Genomic DNA, 22890 nt, shown 5'->3' with positions numbered 1-22890 from the left:
CAGAGCGGACATGATAGCAGTCTGCAAGTATACGAGGGGATGTCACAGAGAGGAGGGGATCACTTTATTCTTCAGGGCACCAGAGGGCCGGACGAGGAACAACGACTGGAAGCTGAGCAAGGAGAGATTCAACATGGAGATAAGGAGGAACTTCCTGACGGTCAGAGCGATCAACCAATGGAACAACCTACTAGCGGACGTTGTGAACTCCAACACTCTGGACATTTTTAAGAGAAGATTAAACTGCCACTTGACTGGTGTACTATAAGGTTCCTGCATGGGCAGGGGGTTGAACTCGATGGCCTTCATGGTCCCTTTCAACTCTAACAATAAATAAATGAATGAATGAATGAATGAATGAATGAATGAATGAATGAACAAACAAACAAACAAACAAACAGATAGATATTAAGCAGTAGGAAAGGGAAAGTATATGTGAGTCTGTGTGACTTGGATGTGGGTATATGTTTCCTATAGATATGTGCCTGCATGTAAGGCAGTGGTGGCCAATTTAGCAATCTTAAGACTTGTGGACTTCAATTTCCAGAGTGGCTAGTGAAGGATTTTGGGAGTTTAATGCACATGTCTTAAAATTGCTAAAGTGTAAGGTATCAATTTTTTTCTTTTTTTCTTTTTCAACTTTATTTATGTTCTCAAATATAATAAAAAATAGAAATAACTCATTGTACATTGCAGATCATAGCCCATTTCAGTTCTCATATATTACGATTCAATTTCTGTTTAGTTACATCGTTAAGAGAAATAAGAAGAAAAGAATAGAAATAAAGTCCCTTTATCTTATTGAACATTATGGTTTATATCTTATGTCTGAAGACATCTGAGTAGCTTTGTGTCTTTTGCCCTCTCCTAGTATCATCTTATTCTGGATCCAGCGATGCCACTTATTCCTTGATTTATCTTCTTCATCTGTTTGTATACCTTTGATTGTTTCTTATCAGAAATCCAATGAGCCAAGCTCAACTCATTTTGGAAATTAGAATTGGTTTCAGTTTTCTAAGTCAACATCTGACAATTTTTAGCCATCATTGATAGTTAAAAGCCCAGGAGGATCCATCTTTCAATGGGGACAATGGTTATTTAATCATTTCTGAAGGGAGATGGAATCACAGATTGTTTTGCCCCATTATTCAAGGAGTGGGGTGGGGGTTGTTGTTCCTTAGGATTTAGGGAAGAAACCTGAAATGAAAGAGAAAGTATATGTGAAATGAAAGAGAAAGTATAAGTGAGTCTGTGTGACTTGGATGTCGGTATATGTTTCCTATAGATATGTACCTGCATGTTAAGGCAGTGGTGTCCAATTTAGCAATCTCAAGACTTGTGGACATCAATTTCCAGAGTGTCTGGTGAAGGATTTTGGGAGTTTAATGCACATGTCTTAAAATTGCTAAAGTGTAAGATATCAATTTGTACCCATATGAATAAAATATCTATGGGAGAAATGTGTTTGGCATCCAATGAGCATGCATTTAACATATACATTGTATTTGCAGGAAATAGAAAAAAATCTGAATATGAAAATGTTCTTTGGCTTAGGCCTTTGAAGGAACTGTAAGTCACAAGAAAATTGCCTGAAAACTAAAATCACAACTATTTGATGATATAAATAAAATATATAGAATTTATAACCTGAAAAATCTATTAAACAGTCTTATTTATTGTTTCTTATCAGAAATCCAATGAGCCAAGCTCAACTCATTTTGGAAATTAGGATTTGTTTGAATTTTCTAAGTCAACATCTGACAGTTTTATTTAGCCATCATTGATAGTTAAAAGCCCAGGAGGATCCATCTTCCAATGGGGACAGTGGTTATTTAATCATTTCTGAAGGCAGATGGAATCACAGATTGTTTTGCCCCATTATTCAAGGAGTGGGGTGGGGGTTGTTGTTCCTCAGGATTTAGGGAAGAAATTTGAAATCAACTGAGCCTTCCTCTGGATTGTAATTCCTCACAAGTAAATTTCAGAAAAGGAGATTTCCCCAATCAACAGGGGAGTTGGACAACAGGAAGGCAAAGTCTTCCATCAAATTCCCAACTATGATGTCTGGTCAGACATTCATCATATTTCTTTTTCAGTATAACATTTTTATTTTTCTCCACCATAAAATAAAACAATATATAGAAACATAGAAACATAGAAACATAGAAGTCTGACGGCAGAAAAAGACCTCCTGGTCAATCTAGTCTGCCCTTACACTATTTTCTGTATTTTATCTTAGGATGGATATATGTTTATCCCAGGCATGTTTAAATTCAGTTACTGTGGATTTATCTACCACGTCTGCTGGAAGTTTGTTCCAAGGATCTACTACTCTTTCAGTAAAATAATATTTCCTCATGTTGCTTTTGATCTTTCCCCCAACTAACTTCAGATTGTGTCCCCTTGTTCTTGTGTTCACTTTCCTATTAAAAACACTTCCCTCCTGGACCTTATTTAACCCTATTTAAATGTTTCGATCGTGTCCCCCCTTTTCCTTCTGTCCTCCAGACTATACAGATTGAGTTCATTAAGTCTTTCCTAATACGTTTTATGCTTAAGACCTTCCACCATTCTTGTAGCCCGTCTTTGGACCCGTTCAATTTCGTCAATATCTTTTTGTAGGTGAGGTCTCCAGAACTGAACACAGTATTCCAAATGTGGTCTCACCAGCGCTCTATATAAGGGGATCACAATCTCCCTCTTCCTGCTTGTTATACCTCTAGCTATGCAGCCAAGCATCCTACTTGCTTTCCCTACTGCCCGACCACACTGCTCACCCATTTTGAGACTGTCAGAAATCACTACCCCTAAATCCTTTTCTTCTGAAGTATTTGCTAACACAGAACTGCCAATACAATACTCAGATTGAGGATTCCTTTTCCCCAAGTGCATTATTTTACATTTGGAAATATAGTTATAAACACAACAACAATGCTTAGAATCAATCGTATACAAACTTTTCTTTTCTCATTTCTCGCTCAATGTAGGGTCTTATGTAAAATTTTCTGTTAATTTTATACATTATTAGCAATTCTTAAAATTCTAAATTAAAAATTTTCCTTCATCGTCTTACTACAAAAGATTGCAACAATATAAAGAGTACTAAAATCTCTTTTATCTAAATTTAATCTTATATCATATAGCTAATTAAAAATTCTCTCTCTATATATGTATTTTTAATAAAAGAAACTGTTCGTAATATATCACCTACATCATAAAATAAAGTTCCATATGTTTAAGTCTGAACAATAAGTAAATTTGTGTTATATCATTATATAGTGCTACCACCTTTTTTCATCTTTGCCATCTGGCTTGCAAAGCTTAAATCAAATTCTCTTGTTTAAATTTTTCCAAAATTAACCAATTACTATTACATACATAATGTGTCTCTTAATTTTCTATCCAATCATAGAACTTCCCCCAAATTTTATAATAATCCGAGTCTTGTTTATCTTTAAGTTTCAAAGTCAATCTACTCATCTCTGCACAATCCATAATTTTTCTCCAAACGTCCCTTTCCGTTGGTATCCTATTCAATTTCCAACATTGTGCATATACAATTCCAGCTGCTGTAATTATATGTATGATTAAATACGTCTCTTCTTTATCAAAATTATCTGGTAATATACCCAGAAGGTCTAAGATCGATAGTCTTTCTTAAAATCTTCTGAATCCAATGTTGAATTTGTGTCCAAAATTTACATGCTTCCGGACAAGTCCCCCACATGTGATAGAATGAGGCAGTTAAGTCGCTGCATTTCCAACAGTTCTTTGACAAATTCTGAAACATTTTCGCTAGCTTCTGTGTTGATATATGCCATCTATAAAACATCTTATACATATTTTCCTTAAATGCAGTTGACATTGTCATTTTATAATTACTCTCCCATAATTGCTGCCAAGAATCTCTATCTATTTTATATCCTATATTTCTCATCCATTTTATCATTGTATCCTTAACCTGCTCAAATTCTAATTTAATTGTTAAGAAATATTTTTGATCGAGATTACATCCTGACCCAATAAGACATTCATCATATTTAACACACTTTTTGGATTATACAATTTTCTTCATCTATAGATAAATGTTTCTCTTTGGTGATTTTTTTTAATTTTTGCAATTATATTACTTAGAAATAGCTGATAACAATTTTTGCTTGCCTCACAAACAAACTTTGATTATCACCTCATCAGAAGTTGAAACATATTTCTTACCACCATAAAATGAAGCGTTATTTGTTTTTACTCAGTTTTTTCACAATTGATAATCAACAATTTATCAGGTTGGTACCACTTTAAGTCATGCATCTTCTTAAAACTTTGATTTATTTCCAAAATATGTAGTTCAATGATTCTCCATTCATAGTCTGGTGGTTCCTGAGAGACTGCAATGTCATCACAGGATGCCTGTGAAGGCTTGAAGAAATATTATTTAAATCTTGTTTTGGGGGTATTTAAAGGGGTTCATGATGGAACAGATGTTGAGAACCATTGTTTAGGAGCCATGGTTACACAGAAGTTAAAATGCAATATTGCAGGATAATTCTGCCAAATGTCGGCAGTTCAGTTCTTATTGGTTCAAGGTTGCCTTACTGTTCCATTCTTCTGGGGTTGATAAAATGTGAACCTAGATCAGTGATGGCGAACCTTTTTTCCCTCAGGTGCCGAAAGAGTGTGTGCACGTGCTATCATGCATACATGAGTGTCCACACCCATAATTCAATGCCTGGGGAGGGCGAAAAGAGCTTCATCTGCCCCCCCAGAGGCCCTCTGGAGGCCAGAAATGGCATGTTTCCCAACTTCTGGTGTGCCCTGTAGGCTCGTGTTTTGCCCTCCCCAGGCTCCAAAGGATTTCCTGGAGCCGGAGGAGGGTAAAAATGCTCCCCCCCCATCCCCGTGGAGGCTCTCTGGTAGCCAAAAACTCCCTCCCAGAGCCTCTGTGCAAACCAAACATCAGCTGGCTGGCACACATATGCAAGTTGGATCTGAGCTAGGGCAACGGCTCATGTGCCAACAGATATGGCTCTGCGTGCCACCTGTAGCACCTGTGCCATTGGTTCACCATCACTGACCTAGATTGTTGAGGGCAATATGCTGACTTTATAGCTTAGAGAGGGCTATAAAGCACTACAAAACTGTATATAAGACTAAGTGCTACTGCTATTACCATGTAGTTAATTATAAACAATGTATACCAAGCATTGGAATTGGCTTAGGTGTTAACTGTAATTGCTTCAAATCATTCAACCTATGATCTCTTTCTGTTTTTGTGTGACTTTCTTTCTGTTTAATGCCAAAGAAATAATAATCCTCTTATAAATGCTTTCTTAGATTCCCATACTGTGGATAATAATAATAATAATAATAATAATAATAATAATAATAATAATAATAATAATAATAATAATAATAAAAAAAAGCATTAAGAGATTAATTAGTTTGGAAGAAACTCTTTAACCCAAATTGGCACTTTGCTTTGACATCTCATAGTAATAACAAATCATCCAATCTTCCTTTTTTTTTGAGGTGATCTGTGAAACTTTACAATCATTTTTATTTATTTATTTATTAAATTTATTATTAAACTGTGGCTTACATAAATAAATGCTGCAACTTCAATTCTATAATATAGGTAAGAGTGACTTAAGCATCAATGCATACTAATTCTTAAACAACTTTTGTGAGAAGGAGAAAAATAAATATAACCTTCCTCTAAAACAGGAGTGTCAAACTCAAATTGTCATCATGTGACATATCGGGAGATTTTTTTTCCCCCTTTGCTAAACCTGGCATGGGCATGGCCACTATGTGACACATTCAGCCCATGGGCCAGGAGTTTGACAGCCCTGCTCTAAAGGGTGTTTATGTATTCACATACCAGAAGGAGAAATAATCTGCCACAAATTTTAGCAACTTGCCAGAGGATCGTAGTGTTTTGTTTTTCTTTGTATGAACCAGATTTATCAACATTTGGGTAAATAATCCTATTCATATCTCCAAGAATCATACATCTCCTGCTGCAATTTGAAGAAAAACACTTTAAAAAAAAAGGTTATTTTAATTTTGAACATAAATTGAAGCAATTGTAATTTTTCTCGTTCAGTTTGAGACTAGAGCAATAGGAATCTACTGTAGTAATAAGAATTTCTCTATTTCTTTCTAGTTAACAGGGAGGCAGGCAGACATATGGCAGGCAGGCAGGCAGGCAGGCAGGCAGGCAGATATTAAAGAATAAGTTATTGGGCTAATCAAAACCCAAGAATCAATTGCAATGATAACTGTTTAGGTAAGCATATGTAAGTGAGTTTGGTCTAGTGGTTAGGCCACTCCTAAACCATGTTTGGGAAGGACTGTAACTTGTATTTGAATATGTGTTGTCATCTTAAGTAGCAGATTTTTCATATCGTAGATATCAAATTCCCATCCTAAGATCACTATTTTGATAATTTCTGAAGAGGAAGAAGGCTTAAAATATATGATTTCTTGATGAATAACAGAAAAATTAATTTCATTTTGAAGGGGGAGTTTTGCAATAATACGATTTTTTTTAATGATTTTAAAATCTTTTTTTTTACAGATTTATATTCTGAAAGGAATATAATAAAGTGCCAGGGTATAAGATTTGATCAAAAAAGCAAAATATTTGTTATTGCAAGAATTACATGTGATGACAGTTATTCTTATCTACTAGTAAATCTGAGGAAGATTAAACTGTTCCTAGTTCTCTTGGGCAAATTTTCACATGAACATGTTTACAGAGAGACTGACCAGAATAATGGGTCTCAATTTCACCCATGTCTTGATGGATGGGAAGATGGCTGAACATATATAATGGACAGCAGGATGGGGAGAATTAAACCCCTAAGACATAATTGCCATTCCCTTGAAATATGTCCATAAGAGTGATATAAAATATCCTTTGGTTTATACAACCCACTCCTGCCCTAATCCTTAACCCCAGGAAAGACTTTTGACTAAAAGGAATACATCTCATGTGCATTGAATATGAATTCACCTCAGTGAATCAATAATATCTATTTGTGGCAAAAATAGCAGAAGCAATGAAACAAGGTGAATGGCTTTTTCTTTGCAGACCAGGAACAAACCTCAGCTCAAAATCCCCTGAAATACAGTATGTGGGACATGAGCTATAGTGTAAATCTAGGAGGACCGTCCGCAGTAACAATTCCAGGTATACATGTTAACTTGTAAGATCAACATGTGAGCAGTTAATGAATTGTTACTTAACTTGGAAAACGCAGTATGCGACAGCAAAGTCCAGCTGAGAGAGAACAGATGCCCAGCCTCTCTTTCCTCTGCTGATGTTCTCTATAATTGATAGTACAAGAGAAAATATTCATTAACTAAATGTTCATTTCTACTTTTAGATGGTAAATAGCAGCCTCTGTAACGTACAAGGACTCAGTGGCATGACTCCAATTAATATAAGTGGTGCTGTTTAAAGCTAATTTGTGAAACTGGATACAGTTTAGCCTCTCATATTTTTAAAAAAAGATATGGGCTTTGATCATTAGCAATTGCAATTATGAGCTGAAGTTAATTGTCTCAAAATTGCACAAAGGACATTTCATGCAGATCTGTGCAGGGATTTTGAACATGCTTGATATGTGCCTTTTTATGCAGACCTTTCCTTCACTTCAACTTTCTCTCACTTTTATAAGAGAATCATAACATCTACGGCCTAGCTTAACATCTATACCAAAGGGAAATTTGAACTACTGTCCCTTCCATCCAAAGATGCATAATTAAGCCCCTATTTCAAGTGGAGGGGGGATTTAATAGCAGCCAACTAAAGCCCAGAGGAAGCCAACTTCTGGTTTTCTGCATCAACATCCTTCAACATCACAGAGTATTGCTATGGCAAACTAATTGGGAAAGGAGTCAAAAACATCTGTAGAATACCAAGGTAGCCATTTCTGCTTTCTGAACATTTATTTATTTATTGGATTTTTATCCTGCCTTTCTTACTTTCATAAGTTGCTAGCAATGATGTAAGAACCATTGAGAACATCAATGAGCTTTTCAAATTTCACCATAGCAACATATGAGTACTATGACGAATCACATGATCTACAGATTACAATGATCATAGAGCTGAAGAGGCTGGATTGAAGGCAATTGCTGGAATCAAGAAATAAATAACAAATTGAAGCTGTCGAGGGTTGATGGATGAGGGAAAGAAATGAGCAGACAATTTTCAAGATCACAATACAAAAATGTTTGAATGATTACTGTGGTGAAAAAGTTTTTCACCACCCCTCATCTCCAAAAAACAAGATACTAAAAGAGCTGAACAATACTTGATTTTAAATCTGTGCCTGCTGGATGTAGGATAGGACAAAAAGGAGGACATATTCTCCTTTCGTCATATGTCCAGTAACTCTAAGTAGGAAAGGACCAAACTTGTGTCTTGACCATGCATATTTTTATGCTTTGCCTACCTAAGTACATGTACTGTATGCACATCACTGATAGACTGAAAAGTTGAGAAAAGGAAGTCTTCTGATCAGAACACTTGTGCTATTTGTTAAATCCGTGCTAGAAGAAGGACTGCAATCTTGGAGTAAGTAACGGTTCTTTATTGAACAGGAGGTATTTATTTATTTATTTATTTATTTATTTATTTATTTACTTACTTACTTACTTACTTACTTACTTACTTACTTACTTACTTATTTATGTATGTATGTATGTAACAGTTTACAGAACGAAACAAGACAAACATGGCCATGCCTGGCAGCTATATATATCCCAGGCTGCCAGGCTGAGCCAACCAATCACCTTGCAGTATTTTCCCGCCCAAGGAATATGGGGCGGGTACAAGGCCTAACTGTCCTCTGGACACAACACTATTTGATTGGTATGGTACCACTAGGTGCACTATTTGCATTGACATTCAGTGAAGAGCTTGAAGCTTTGGTAGGAAATGAAGCAGTTTCCCTGAAAAATATAAAATGGAAGTTAGAATTTTGGGGAGGGCATTTTCAGGTTATTTTCCCCCTAAAGGTAAGATCCATGATTTATGCCAAGCCTAAATTTTTGTTGGTTCACAGCTTTGTAATGGAAAGCATGGATGACCTTGGGGAACAAAAGAAAGAGAAGCTAGGAGATAGTCAATCAAGAGAGGGAAGAACCCCTTATGCAGATGTCAGCAACTTTAAACACTCAAAGAGCTACAAAGGTCTTAACCAGAAGCCCTCTGTTCAATTCTGGAGCCAACCGGAAGTTTGGTTCCCCCAACAGAGTCTCATCCTAGCATGGTGTTCTTTTTCCTCTGCCAACCAAAAAGTCCGGTTCCCCTACTACAGAGCCTCTTCCTATAGTAGCATCCTTTTCCTCAACCTGTCCTAACTGAAAGCCCTATCAATTGTGGAGTTGACTGGTGACAGGGAGCCGCAGCAGAGGAATGAAAGAGCCACATGCAGCTCCAGAGCTGCAGATTGCTGACCTCTGTCCTAATGGATGAACAGTCAAAGAAAGAAACTTAGAAAAAACTTAATGGATCAAGCAAAAGTGGTGTACTTTCTGACTTGCAAGATTGTATTAAGTCAGCCTTACAATATAGCACAATTAGTTCAACTTGTCATGTTTCTTGTCTGGTTTGCCTGGGAGAGCTGACAAGTCACTATCGCCAATCTGCTTGATTAAGGTGTGATTTTTCCATGCTATGATTTTGGTAAGGCTCATGGTATTAGTGAGGCAGTAAGCAGAGAAGAATAATAATTCTAGCCTATTGCCCCCAAAGGTAAGGTGACCAGAAGTCCCGCTTTTTAAAAATGTCATGTCCACGCACCCCCCTGCCCAGCCGCCACAGCCGCCACCAGTGTCTTTGCCGGGACCAGCTAATTCTGGGGCACGTCCCCCTCGTTTCTGCCACCCGGAGTGAGCCACCCGCCTTCAGGGGCATCCCCAGGGTCAAGCCGCCCACCTCCTGCCAGGGGCTACCGGGTGGCCTTGCAACATTCCTCAGCTGCAGAGAACCGGGCAAAGCATTCCCTCATTGCATCTTGGGGGCAGAGCTTGGCCAGAGAGAGATTGCAGCGCAGAGCACAGAAGAGGTGATAATAATAATAATAATAATAATAATAATAATAATAATAATAATAATAATAACAACAACAACAACAGCAGCAGCAGCAGCAGCAAAACAGCAAAACAGCAAAACAGCAAAACAGCAAAACAGCAAAACAGCAAAACAGCAAAACAGCAAAACAGCAAAACAGCAAAACAGCAAAACAGCAAAACAGCAAAACAGCAAAACAGCAAAACAGCAAAACAGCAAAACAGCAAAACAGCAAAACAGCAAAACAACAAAACATAATAATAATAATAATAATAATAATAATAATAATAATAATAATAATAAAAAAATTAGATTTGTATGCTGCCCCTCTCCGAAGACTTGGGGCAGCTCATAACAACAATAACAGCACAGTACAAATCTAATAGTTAAAAACTAAAGTTAAAAACCCACTATCCTTAAAAACAATCGATACTACAGAATCATACCATACTCAGGTCTTACTAGTTAGAAGGGGGTGATCCTGTTTGGCCAGCTGTAAAACCAAGAAGTGCTGCAGTTTCTGCGTGAAAGCTAGGAAGAAGTGGGGTAGGCTGCTCGCTTGTCCCTGGAGAGACAGAGACGGAGGGAAGGAGGGGAGGGGGAGAGGGGGAGGAAATGTGAGAGAAAAGGAGAAAGAAAAATTAGAAACTGGTGGGGGGGAAGAACAGGGAAGAGGAAGAACAAACAAATGAGAGAGAGAAGTGGAGAGAAGGAAAAAGAGAGGGAGAGGGAACAGAAAAACAGAAATGAAAGGGAGAGTGTGAGAGAGAAATGAGGGAAAGATTGAGAGAGAGAGAAAGAGAGGGAGAAGAGGGAAACAAATGAGAGAGAGAAGGGGAGAGAAGGAAAAAGAGAGGGAGAGGGAAGAGAAAAACAGAAATGAAACGGAGAGAGTGAGAGAGAAATGAGGGAAAGATTGAGAGAGAGAATGAGAGAGTGAGAAAAGGGAAACAAATGAGAGAGAAGGGGAGAGAAGGAAATAGGGAGGAAGGGGAAAGAGAGAGAAAAAGAGAGAGAAAAACAGAAATGAAAGTGAGAAAAATGAGAGCAAAAAGAGGCAGAGAGGGGGAGAGGTACACAGAAATGAGAGGGAGGCAAAAGAGAGAGCGAAGTGGTGAGAAAGAAAGAAAGAAAAGAAAAGGGAAAGAGAGAGGGATGGAAAGAGAGGGAGGAATGAAGGATGAAGGGAGGAAAGGAAGGAAGGGAAAAAGGAAGGAAGGCATTTCCCATAGAAAACGCCAGGAGCCACAAACCCATCCCCTCATGGCTGGAGAGGTTACTATTACACTGCACAACAAGACAACTAGAGACAAGAACGTTTTTTTCCCAAACGCCATCACTCTACTAAACAAATAATTCCCTCAACACTGTCAAACATTTTACTAAGTCTGCGCTACTATTTCTACTATTTTTTCTCACCATTCCTATCACCCATTTCCTCCCACTTAGGACTGTATGACTGTAACTTGTTGCTTTTATCCTAAGATTTTTATTAATATTGATTGCTTATTTGACTCTATGACAATCATTAAGTGTTGTACCACATGATTCTTGACAAATGTATCTTTTTCTTTTATGTATACTGAGAGTATATGCACCAAAACAAATTCCTTGTGTGTCCAATCACACTTGGCCAATAAAGAATTCTATTCTATTCTATTCTATTCTATTCTATTTGGAGTCTCTTTGCTTAGAAATAGATTGGGTACAAAAATCTCCCTTAAAGTATGAAACCTTTTCAAACTTCAAACATTTCCTAGAGCAGGAAGACTGTGGCTGCTTTCTGTTTATATTAAGATCCCCCCCTCCATTTCTCCTTTGGGTAAGGTGACTAGATTTTAACATTGTTAAAGAGGGACACCATTGATTGGGGGGAGATGGGGGGGGGAACGTCTTGATGTACCTTATTTTTTGGTGTATAAGACGCTCCTAGATTTTAGAGGAGGAAAATAAGGAAAAAGTATTCTGAACCAAATGGTGTAGTATTAAATAGTAATAATAGAGTAGAGTAGAGTAGAGTAGAATAGAATAGAATAGAATAGAATAGGAGGAGGAAAGACTCACTGGAGAAAAGCCTATTGCTGGGAAAGATTGAGCAAAAGAAGAAAGAGACAACAGAGAATGAGTTAGCTGGATGGAGTCACTGAAGCAGTAGGCGTAAATGGACTCCAGAGGATGATAGAGAATGGGAAGGCCTGGAGGAATGTTATCCATGGGGTTGCAATGGGTCAGACATGACTTTACAACTAACTACAACAATAAACATTTTAAAAATGCACAATGCAGGGCTCCAACAGAACAGAGTTAGAAAAAAATGCAATGGACACTCTTAAGTATAGACAATTGCTTATATCTAGCAATGCAACGTGTAGTCCTGTGCATGTCTGTTATGCAAAATAAGTCCCATTCATTCACTGGAACTCCATTTCCAGCTCAGCTTAAGAAGTTCAATGCAGGAAGGCAACTTTTCTGCACATACTTCACAAAAATAATGGCAAGCTTAGCATCTAATCTGACTGTGCCCTAAATAGCATGCTCTTTAAAGTTTTATTTAGGAAGTAGAATACCACAAAAATGCAGGGGGCATATGAGAAATGGGATTGGTTACCCAGGGAATATGGAAATGGATGGATGCGAATGTCATTGGAAGGGACACACTGTCTAAATAAAGCCCCAAGCAGAATATTAATAGATGATAGCCAGAGGGGACTTAACAGATTGTAATGTAATGTTTTTAGTAGAGAATGGAATTTTGTTTTTCAAAATTGCACTGATTTTCTAGCATTATGCGCAGTGAACATTAAACTAGATCCCCGCAATTTGTGAGATTCCTAATGGGCATTTGGATTTAGATATGGATATATGCATTCATTTTTAATCTGCTTATGTGTGTTTTGAATTCTTCGGCTTTTGAAATGACAGCCCAGTGCATCTTTTAAAACTGTTATAGTCAGGAAGGAAAAAGACAGCTAACAGTCTGGAGAAGAGCAATCCAATAAGGAAAATATTGTTGGGCTGACAGCATTATTTAAGACCCATTTATAAGCTCTGTTTCAGGTACTGAATAATGAGTGTGCCAATCTTTAACAAAAAAGAACAAACCAACAAAATGAATCAATGCCTTGGATAGTCTGTAGAATGATGCCTCAAATAGTATTTCTTTAAAAGGGCAGGAGCACATTTTATACACAAATATTTTCTAATGTTGAGGTTATGGAGACCTCTCCTGGTGAAAAGCTTGAGAATTCAATTCTACTTGATAACTAAAAAGCTTTATAACATACAATGAATGGTTCTAGGAATTAGATAGGTTTAGTCAAACAAGGAGGACTAGGGTAACATAATATCAGTCTTTCAATATATGAGAGGCTGCCACAGAGAGGGGAGGGTCGACATATTCTTCAAAGCACCTGAGGACAGGACAAGAAGCTGTTGGTAGAGGTTATCAAAAAGAGATCCAACCTAGAATTGAGAAATTTTCTCTGCATGAGAAGAATTAATAAGTTGAATAAGTTGCCTTCAGAAATTGTAAGGCCACTCTTGGAATATTGTAACTAGCTTTGATCATCACAGTATTAAAAATATGTTGAGTTTTGAGAAAGAGTGCAAAGAAGAGCAACAAAGAAGATTAGGAAACTGAACATATGAAGAATGGTTGCAGGAACTGGCTTTGTCTAATTTTTTTAAAAGAATCGTTAACGGTGAAGCATTGGATTGAAACTAATCAAGGAGAGAACCAACCTAGAATTAAGGAGAAATCTCCTGACAGAACGATTAATCAGACTTGCCTCCAGAGGTTGTAGGTGCTCCAACACTGGAGGGTTTTAAGAAGAGATTAGACAATCATTTATTTGAAATGGGTTTGCTGCTTGAGCAGAGGGTTGGACTAGAAGATCTCCAAGATCCCTTCCAACTCTGTTATTTTGTTATTGTGGGTGCTCCATCACTGCAAGTTTTCAAGAAGAGATTAGATATCCATTTGTCCAGAATGGTATAGGGCAGTGATGGCAAATCTTTTTTCCCTTGGGTGCCGAAAGAGTGTGTGTGTGTGTGCTATTGTGCATCATTCAATGCCTGGGGAGGGCAAAAACAGCTTCCCCAGCCTCCGCAGGCCCTCTTGAACCAGGGAACAGCCTGTTTCCCAATTTAGGGTGGGCCCAGTAGGCTCACATTTAGCCCTCCCCAGGTTCCAAAAGTTTCCCTGAACCCAGGTAAGGGTAAAAATGCTCTCCCCCATCCCCCCAAAAGCTCTCTGGAAGCCAAAAACACCCTCCGTATGAGCCAAAAATCAGCTGGCCAGCACACACATGCACATTGTGGGTATAATTTTTTTATTGTTTTTCACACCTTACAGAGATTCCAATTTACATACCTTAAATTAAAATATAATACAATACAATATCAAATGCCAAATTCTTAGTCAAATTAATCAAATTATTTATCCAATTGTTTTTGGTATATATTATTCATCCTGTGCTACCTTCTTTCCAAATGCTATCATCTGGATTTTAGATAATGTTCTTCGCTTTCATTTATATTTAAAGTGTTATAGCTATCTAAATTTCTCTTGACTATTTGCTATTTTTCATAACTGTGCCATCGTGCTTCAATCTCTTTCTAGCATTCTTAGTAAACACATTTCTACTTTCATTTGAAAAACCCTCATTTTATCGTAGCTGCCCTTAACAATAGAAATATCCAAATTTACTTCTCTTTAAAAACCCAAGAAGGAAAGAAAAAGAAAAAAGGGGAAAAAAAGAAGAAAAAAACACTATTCATATTGTATCTTAATCTATACATAGTAGGAAGGGTTGTTGTTAGAAATTTTCTTAAAAGTATTTAATTCTTAAGAGTATTTAATTTCAATTTATATTATTCAATGTGATTTCAGTCAAATCAGGCAATCCAAATGTAATTTCAGTCAAATCGAACAGTCCAATTAGATCAAATCAGTTCAGTTCAGACAATTTTATCTTGAACATTTTATTCCTTCCATGTATTAGCTTATGCATCTTCTCATCGCAAAAATGTCAAAGTCTTTAAACATATAGCAAACTGCTATAATTCCTCCGGCCACATGATGTCGCTAGATTATCAATTTTCCAAGTCTTCTCTGGATAGCTCTTTTATAGTTCCTTCCGGTTTTTTAGTGACTTGTTCTTGTTCTTCCAGTATTATGTTCCTCTTTGTTTATAAAAGAAAAGAAAAATAAAGCTTCCACAACAGAAGTTTAGAATTCCAAATTCCAAAAGGCAAATTTCAAAGAAGATAGCTAGAAAGAATCAAATGATGGGCAATTCACTACTTTTCAAAGCTTCTGCTGAAATGCCACATCACACAGATAGCTGCCTTCTTCAATCTCAGGCCATTTTAGCTCTGTCCAGCAACCAAGCACAGAAACAAAAGTCTAAAATCCCATTTAGGCACTCTCCTCTTACCACCGTAGACAGGAAATCCCCTTTCCCCCTCTCTTAGTAACTCCTCCAACTCTCTTTCCAGATGGAATCGTTCAGCTACCATCCCAGCATTGCGCTGTTTCTGCAGCTGTGTTGGCACAGGCATGGCTCCCTGTCCGGCTTCACCACAGCCAGTGCGAGACAAGCCAGTTCGCCCAGCGGGGCATGCTGGCCCCTGCCAAGCCTCTGGCAGTGTCCCATGTGTCACTCTCCCTGCAGGAGAGATCCGGTCTGGTCCAAAAGGACCAGAACCCCCAGGCAATGGGAATTCGGGGACATTCCCAGGAGAGAGGGAATAATCCCTGGTGCTACGGCCTTGAGACACTGCCTCCCAATCCACACACCTGCACATTGGAGCTGAGCTAGGGCAACAACTCGCATGCCAGCAGATGTGGCTCCATGTGCCACCTGTGGCACCCGTGCCATAGGTTCGCCATAACTGGTATAGGGTCTCCTGCTTTAGAAGACTTCCAAGTCCCTTCCTACTCTGTTATACTGTTAGTGCTATGTTGTATTTTATTATATGGTATTATGTGTTATACTTCATGTGTCTCCGTATACTTGATATAATTATTAGATGATGGACTGCAGACAACAATAGTCTTGCAACTGTTGTGTTAAATCTCGAGTGAGTGAAGCCATGATGGGCAATAGAGATCACTACTGAAAAGCTCATCTGATGAGAACTGCAGCACATGAAAAAAATTGCAAGTTGGGATACCAAAGGAATAAGGTAAGCAACATAACATAATGACAGAAATAAAAGAAGGAAAAACAATTTGGGAAAAAAATAAAGAAGAGGGGGGAAAGATCGATCTAAATGAAGGCAGTCTGGTTTTATGGAGTGAAGATGATGAATGTAAAGAGAGAACCTGCCATAGTAGATATGTTCATGAAAGAGCCACTGTCCAGAGGTTACTGATCCAGAGAAAGGAAACAGGGTAACATAAAAGGGAGTCCACATAGAACACTGAAAGATTTTCCTCCCCTTTCTTCCCAGCCACCAGCCACTAATTTTTTCATTAGATGTGGAGTAGACAAATGGCATTACTCTTTAAAGGAAGTCACACAACATGTCTTGTCAGCAAAAGAACAAAGAACATAGGCATGGATTCAATCATCTGGCAAGAGTTTTTTAAAAGCTAGGTCTGTCAACCTTCTGAAAGATGACTGATCATGTCTTTTATAATAGGCTGAGCACTGTTACAGAAAAGTGTGCAGTGTAATGCTGTAATGGTGTTTTGCAAGCATACCTTGGTAGGTACTTCAGTGGAAACTAGGAGATGTGAAATCCATCCTGCAGCTCAAGATGGAATGGTTATGAAGGATAAGACATTCAGCTAAGGTATAGAAACATAGAAACATAGAAACATAGAAGACTGGCGGCAGAAAAAGACCTCTTGGTCCATCTAGTCTGCCCTTTCACTATTTCCTGTATTTTATCTTAGGATGGATATATGTTTATCCCAGGCATGTTTAAATTCAATTACTGTGGATTTCCCAACCACGTCTGCTGGAAGTTTGTTCCAAGGATCTACTACTCTTTCAGTAAAATAATATTTTCTCATGTTGCCTTTGATCTTTCCCCCAACTAACTTCAGATTGTGTCCCCTTGTTCTTGTGTTCACTTTCCTGTTAAAAACACTTCCCTCCTGAACCCTATTTAACCCTTTAACATATTTAAATGTTTCGATCATGTCCCCCCTTTTCCTTCTGTCTTCCAGACTATACAGATTGAGTTCATTCAGTCTTTCCTGATACGTTTTATACTTAAGACCTTCCACCATTCTTGTAGCCCGTCTTTGGACCCGTTCAATTTTGTCAATATCTTTTTGTAGGTGAGGTCTCCAGAACTGAACACAGTACTCCAAATGTGGTCTCACCAGCGCTCTATATAAGGGGATCACAATCTCCCTCTTCCTGCTTGTTATACCCCTAGCTATGCAGCCAAGCATCCTACTTGCCTTTCCTACCGCCCGACCACACTGTTCACCCATTTTGAGACTGTCAGAAATCACTACCCCTAAATCCTTCTCTTCTGAAGTTTTTGCTAACACAGAACTGCCAATGCAATACTCAGATTTAGGATTCCTTTTCCCCAAGTGCATTATTTTACATTTGGAAACATTAAACTGCAGTTTCCATTGCTTTGACCATTTATCTAGTAACGCTAAATCATTTACCATATTACAGACCCCTCCAGGAATATCAACCCTATTGCACACTTTAGAGTCATCGGCAAATAGGCAAACCTTCCCTACCAAACCTTCCCCTATGTCACTCACAAACATATTAAAAAGAATAGGACCCAGAACAGACCCTTGTGGCACACCGCTTGTAACCTGACTCTGCTCAGAATACTCGCCATTAACAATAACTCTCTGATGTCTATGCTTCAGCCAGCTTGAAATCCACTGAACTATCCAGGGATTAAGTCCAATCTTCACTAATTTATCTATCAGCTCTTTATGTGGAACCGTATCAAAGGCTTTGCTGAAGTCCAGATAGGCAATATCCACGGCACCACCTTGATCCAACACCTTTGTGACATAGTCAAAGAACTCAATGAGATTAGTCTGACACGATTTGCCTTCAGTAAAGCCATGCTGATTTGGGTCCAATAAGTTATTGTTTTTTAGATGCTGATTTATCCTCTTTTTGAGTAGAGTCTCCATCATTTTAACTACAACTGATGTCAAGCTAACTGGCCTGTAGTTACCAGCTTCTTCTCTACTGCCCTTCTTGTGGATAGGCACAACACTGGCCATTCTCCAATCCTCAGGAACATCTCCTGTTAACAGGGATTTGTTAAACAAATCAGTCAGGGGGGTAGCAATGACAGATCTGAGTTCTTTAAGAACTCTGGGGTGGATGCCATCTGGACCCATTGCCTTATTTATCTTTAATCTTTCAAGTTCTTCTAAGACATCGGCTTCTAAGATCACTGGAGCTGAATCCGTACAGCTGGAAGCAATGCTATATCCCTCTATAGTATTATTATTATTTTGTAAGGTGTCTTTTGAGAAAACTGAACAGAAGTAGCTATTGAAATGGTCAGCGATCTCCTTATTCCCATCAATGTATGTATTATTCCCGGTACTAAGCTTTGTGATGCTGCAGTTTTTCTTCTTCCTATCACTAATATATCTGAAGAAGGTTTTATCCCCCTTCTTTACAGATTTTGCTATTTCTTCCTCTTTTGAGGCTTTAGCAGCATATATTATCTGTTTCGCCTCCTTCTGTCTCATTTTATACACCTCTCTATCAGCTATACTTCCAGACTCTTTATACCTCCTATAGGCAGCCTTTTTTTCATTGACTATAGCCCTTACATCATTGCTAAACCATAGCGGTTTCTTCTTCCTTTTACCTTTAGTTACTTGCTTTACATAAAGTCTTGTGGCTTTTAAGATGGCCTTTTTTAATACAGTCCACTGGGTGCTTGCTCCTGCCATTTTATCCCTCCCCTTTAATTCATTATTTAAATATCCCCCCATTGCATTAAAATTTGTTTTTCTGAAATCCAATACTTTGGTTGCAGTATAGGATTGCTCACCATCAGTTTTTACATCAAACCACAAACATAGATGGTCAGTGCAACCTAAATTTTCTCCCACCTTGACCTCTGAAACCCGATTCCCATTGGTAAAAACTAAATCTAGAATATTCTCCCCTCTAGTTGGTGTCTTAACTAGCTGTGCCATAGCTGCTCCTGTAAAGGCCTCTACTATATTCTTACTTTTGCATGTAAGGGCACTGGGGATATTCCAGTCAACATCAGGCATGTTGAAATCACCCATAACCACAATATCTCCCTTTACTGCCATTAGGGTAATCTCATCCACCATCTTGTTGTCATGTTCCTCAGATTGCCCTGGAGGCCTATAGATTACCCCAATTCTAATGACAGAACCGTCTTTATTTTGCATGCAAATCCAGAGGGTCTCCAGATCTTTACATGTATTTTGAATTAGTATTGTTTTTAGACTTTCTTTAACATAAATGGCTACTCCACCTCCCCTTCTCTCTATTCTATCCTTCCTATACAGTGTATATCCTGGTATGGATATTTCCCATTCATTAGAATCCCTAAACCATGTCTCAGTTATGGCAACCAGATCCAAATTATCTCTAGATATTATGGCCATTAACTCACAGAGCTTGTTGCTCAAGCTTCGAGCATTTGTGTACATTACCCGAAGAACATTATTTTCATTATTAGTTTGCCCCTTATCATCAGCAACTACATCTATTTTATTTACAGCTCCCTTTTCATAAGCTTCCAGAAACTGATTTATCCTCATTGGTCGGGGACAGAAATCCTCCACATCTGGTACATCTCTGTCCCCTTTACCTAGTTTAAATGCCTGTCCAAAAAAGTTCTGAATTCCTCACCGAGCACCTGGGCACCTCTGTATGATGGATGCAAACCATCCCTCTTAAACAACTCCCTATTAGACCACCTATTGACATCATGACTTACATAACCAAAACCTTCAGCTTTACACCACTGCCTTAACCACACATTAAACTCTCTGATACAACTTGTTTTACCCTCCTGGCCACAAACCGGTAACACCTCTGAGAAAGTCACTGAATCAGTTATTTTACCCAGCTCCACACTTAGACATTGAAAATCTCTTTTTACTACATTAACATTTCTCTGGGACAAATCGTTTGTGCCAAGATGCACCACCACATCAACGTTATTATCTTTACTCACAGCCTTGATAATGTTTGTAATCCGCCTCCTATCCCTGTGGGCAGTGGCTCCTGGAAGACACCTCATCACCTTCACTACATCCTTCCTCTGTCCCAAATCAACACCTCTGACAATCGAGTCACCCACAAGAACATGTGTCCTCTCTTTATTTCTACTAACTGGTCTTGGTATGGTGACACTATGCTCCTCATTTACAACCACTTCTCCTTTGAACATTCCCTCATTCTCCGCCTGAGGGGCCTTGCTAATATCTACAACATCCCTACTATTTAAATCCGCAAGAACATTATAGGAATTGGATACAGAGAGACCAAAATTGTTATGTTTTGTTCAACCGCACGTAATCTTCCTGAACCAACAGTTGTCCAAACAGCCCTCCTCCTCGGGGGGTGCTGTGGAAGTGGAGGCTGCACACATGGCTGCATTACAGCACGTGGCTGGGACAATCTTTCCACTTCTGCCTGCAAGCTACAAACTAAGGACTGCAATCTAGAGATCTCGCCATCTAACCTAGATGTCCTAATGCAAAGAGGGCAGTACCCCAAGTTCCACAAGGTACTACGGAACACAACAGCCAAACAAGTTTTACACTGCACCAAGCCAATCATCTTAACAATGTATTGAAATACAGGTACTTAGCAAGAAAATGAACCCCTATTGCTACCAAACTTTGCTGATTTTGGTTTATAGTTATATAATTTGCGCGCCGCCAGGCGCGCGGGCCACTATTTTTCTTTCCTCTTCCTCAGTGTTCTTAAAGTGCAGTTTAAAATGGTTTTTCTGACTCTTTTATACTTCCCAGTCTAGACCCCTCCTCCCTGAATTCAAAAACACAATCAGCCAATAGAATTTCCCTTTACAACCAGTTATCTCTTCTCCCACTTGAATTCAGAAATACAAACTGTATAAGAGCACTATTTTTCTTTCCTCTTCCTCAGTGTTCTTAAAGTGCAGTTTAAAATGGTTTTTCTGACTCTTTTATACTTCCCAGTCTAGACCCCTCCTCCCTGAATTCAAAAACACAATCAGCCAATAGAATTTCCCTTTACAACCAGTTATCTCTTCTCCCACTTGAATTCAGAAATACAAACTGTATAAGAGCACTATTTTTCTTTCCTCTTCCTCAGTGTTCTTAAAGTGCAGTTTAAAATGGTTTTTCTGACTCTTTTATACTTCCCAGTCTAGACCCCTCCTCCCTGAATTCAAAAACACAATCAGCCAATAGAATTTCCCTTTACAACCAGTTATCTCTTCTCCCACTTGAATTCAGAAATACAAACTGTATAAGAGCACTATTTTTCTTTCCTCTTCCTCAGTGTTCTTAAAGTGCAGTTTAAAATGGTTTTTCTGACTCTTTTATACTTCCCAGTCTAGACCCCTCCTCCCTGAATTCAAAAACACAATCAGCCAATAGAATTTCCCTTTACAACCAGTTATCTCTTCTCCCACTTGAATTCAGAAATACAAACTGTATAAGAGCACTATTTTTCTTTCCTCTTCCTCAGTGTTCTTAAAGTGCAGTTTAAAATGGTTTTTCTGACTCTTTTATACTTCCCAGTCTAGACCCCTCCTCCCTGAATTCAAAAACACAATCAGCCAATAGAATTTCCCTTTACAACCAGTTATCTCTTCTCCCACTTGAATTCAGAAATACAAACTGTATAAGAGCACTATTTTTCTTTCCTCTTCCTCAGTGTTCTTAAAGTGCAGTTTAAAATGGTTTTTCTGACTCTTTTATACTTCCCAGTCTAGACCCCTCCTCCCTGAATTCAAAAACACAATCAGCCAATAGAATTTCCCTTTACAACCAGTTATCTCTTCTCCCACTTGAATTCAGAAATACAAACTGTATAAGAGCACTATTTTTCTTTCCTCTTCCTCAGTGTTCTTAAAGTGCAGTTTAAAATGGTTTTTCTGACTCTTTTATACTTCCCAGTCTAGACCCCTCCTCCCTGAATTCAAAAACACAATCAGCCAATAGAATTTCCCTTTACAACCAGTTATCTCTTCTCCCACTTGAATTCAGAAATACAAACTGTATAAGAGCACTATTTTTCTTTCCTCTTCCTCAGTGTTCTTAAAGTGCAGTTTAAAATGGTTTTTCTGACTCTTTTATACTTCCCAGTCTAGACCCCTCCTCCCTGAATTCAAAAACACAATCAGCCAATAGAATTTCCCTTTACAACCAGTTATCTCTTCTCCCACTTGAATTCAGAAATACAAACTGTATAAGAGCACTATTTTTCTTTCCTCTTCCTCAGTGTTCTTAAAGTGCAGTTTAAAATGGTTTTTCTGACTCTTTTATACTTCCCAGTCTAGACCCCTCCTCCCTGAATTCAAAAACACAATCAGCCAATAGAATTTCCCTTTACAACCAGTTATCTCTTCTCCCACTTGAATTCAGAAATACAAACTGTATAAGAGCACTATTTTTCTTTCCTCTTCCTCAGTGTTCTTAAAGTGCAGTTTAAAATGGTTTTTCTGACTCTTTTATACTTCCCAGTCTAGACCCCTCCTCCCTGAATTCAAAAACACAATCAGCCAATAGAATTTCCCTTTACAACCAGTTATCTCTTCTCCCACTTGAATTCAGAAATACAAACTGTATAAGAGCACTATTTTTCTTT

This window comes from Erythrolamprus reginae, chromosome 2 (genome assembly GCF_031021105.1).
Source record: "Erythrolamprus reginae isolate rEryReg1 chromosome 2, rEryReg1.hap1, whole genome shotgun sequence".
In the NCBI taxonomy this organism is placed as follows: domain Eukaryota; kingdom Metazoa; phylum Chordata; class Lepidosauria; order Squamata; family Dipsadidae; genus Erythrolamprus; species Erythrolamprus reginae.
This window is presented reverse-complemented; position numbering follows the sequence as displayed.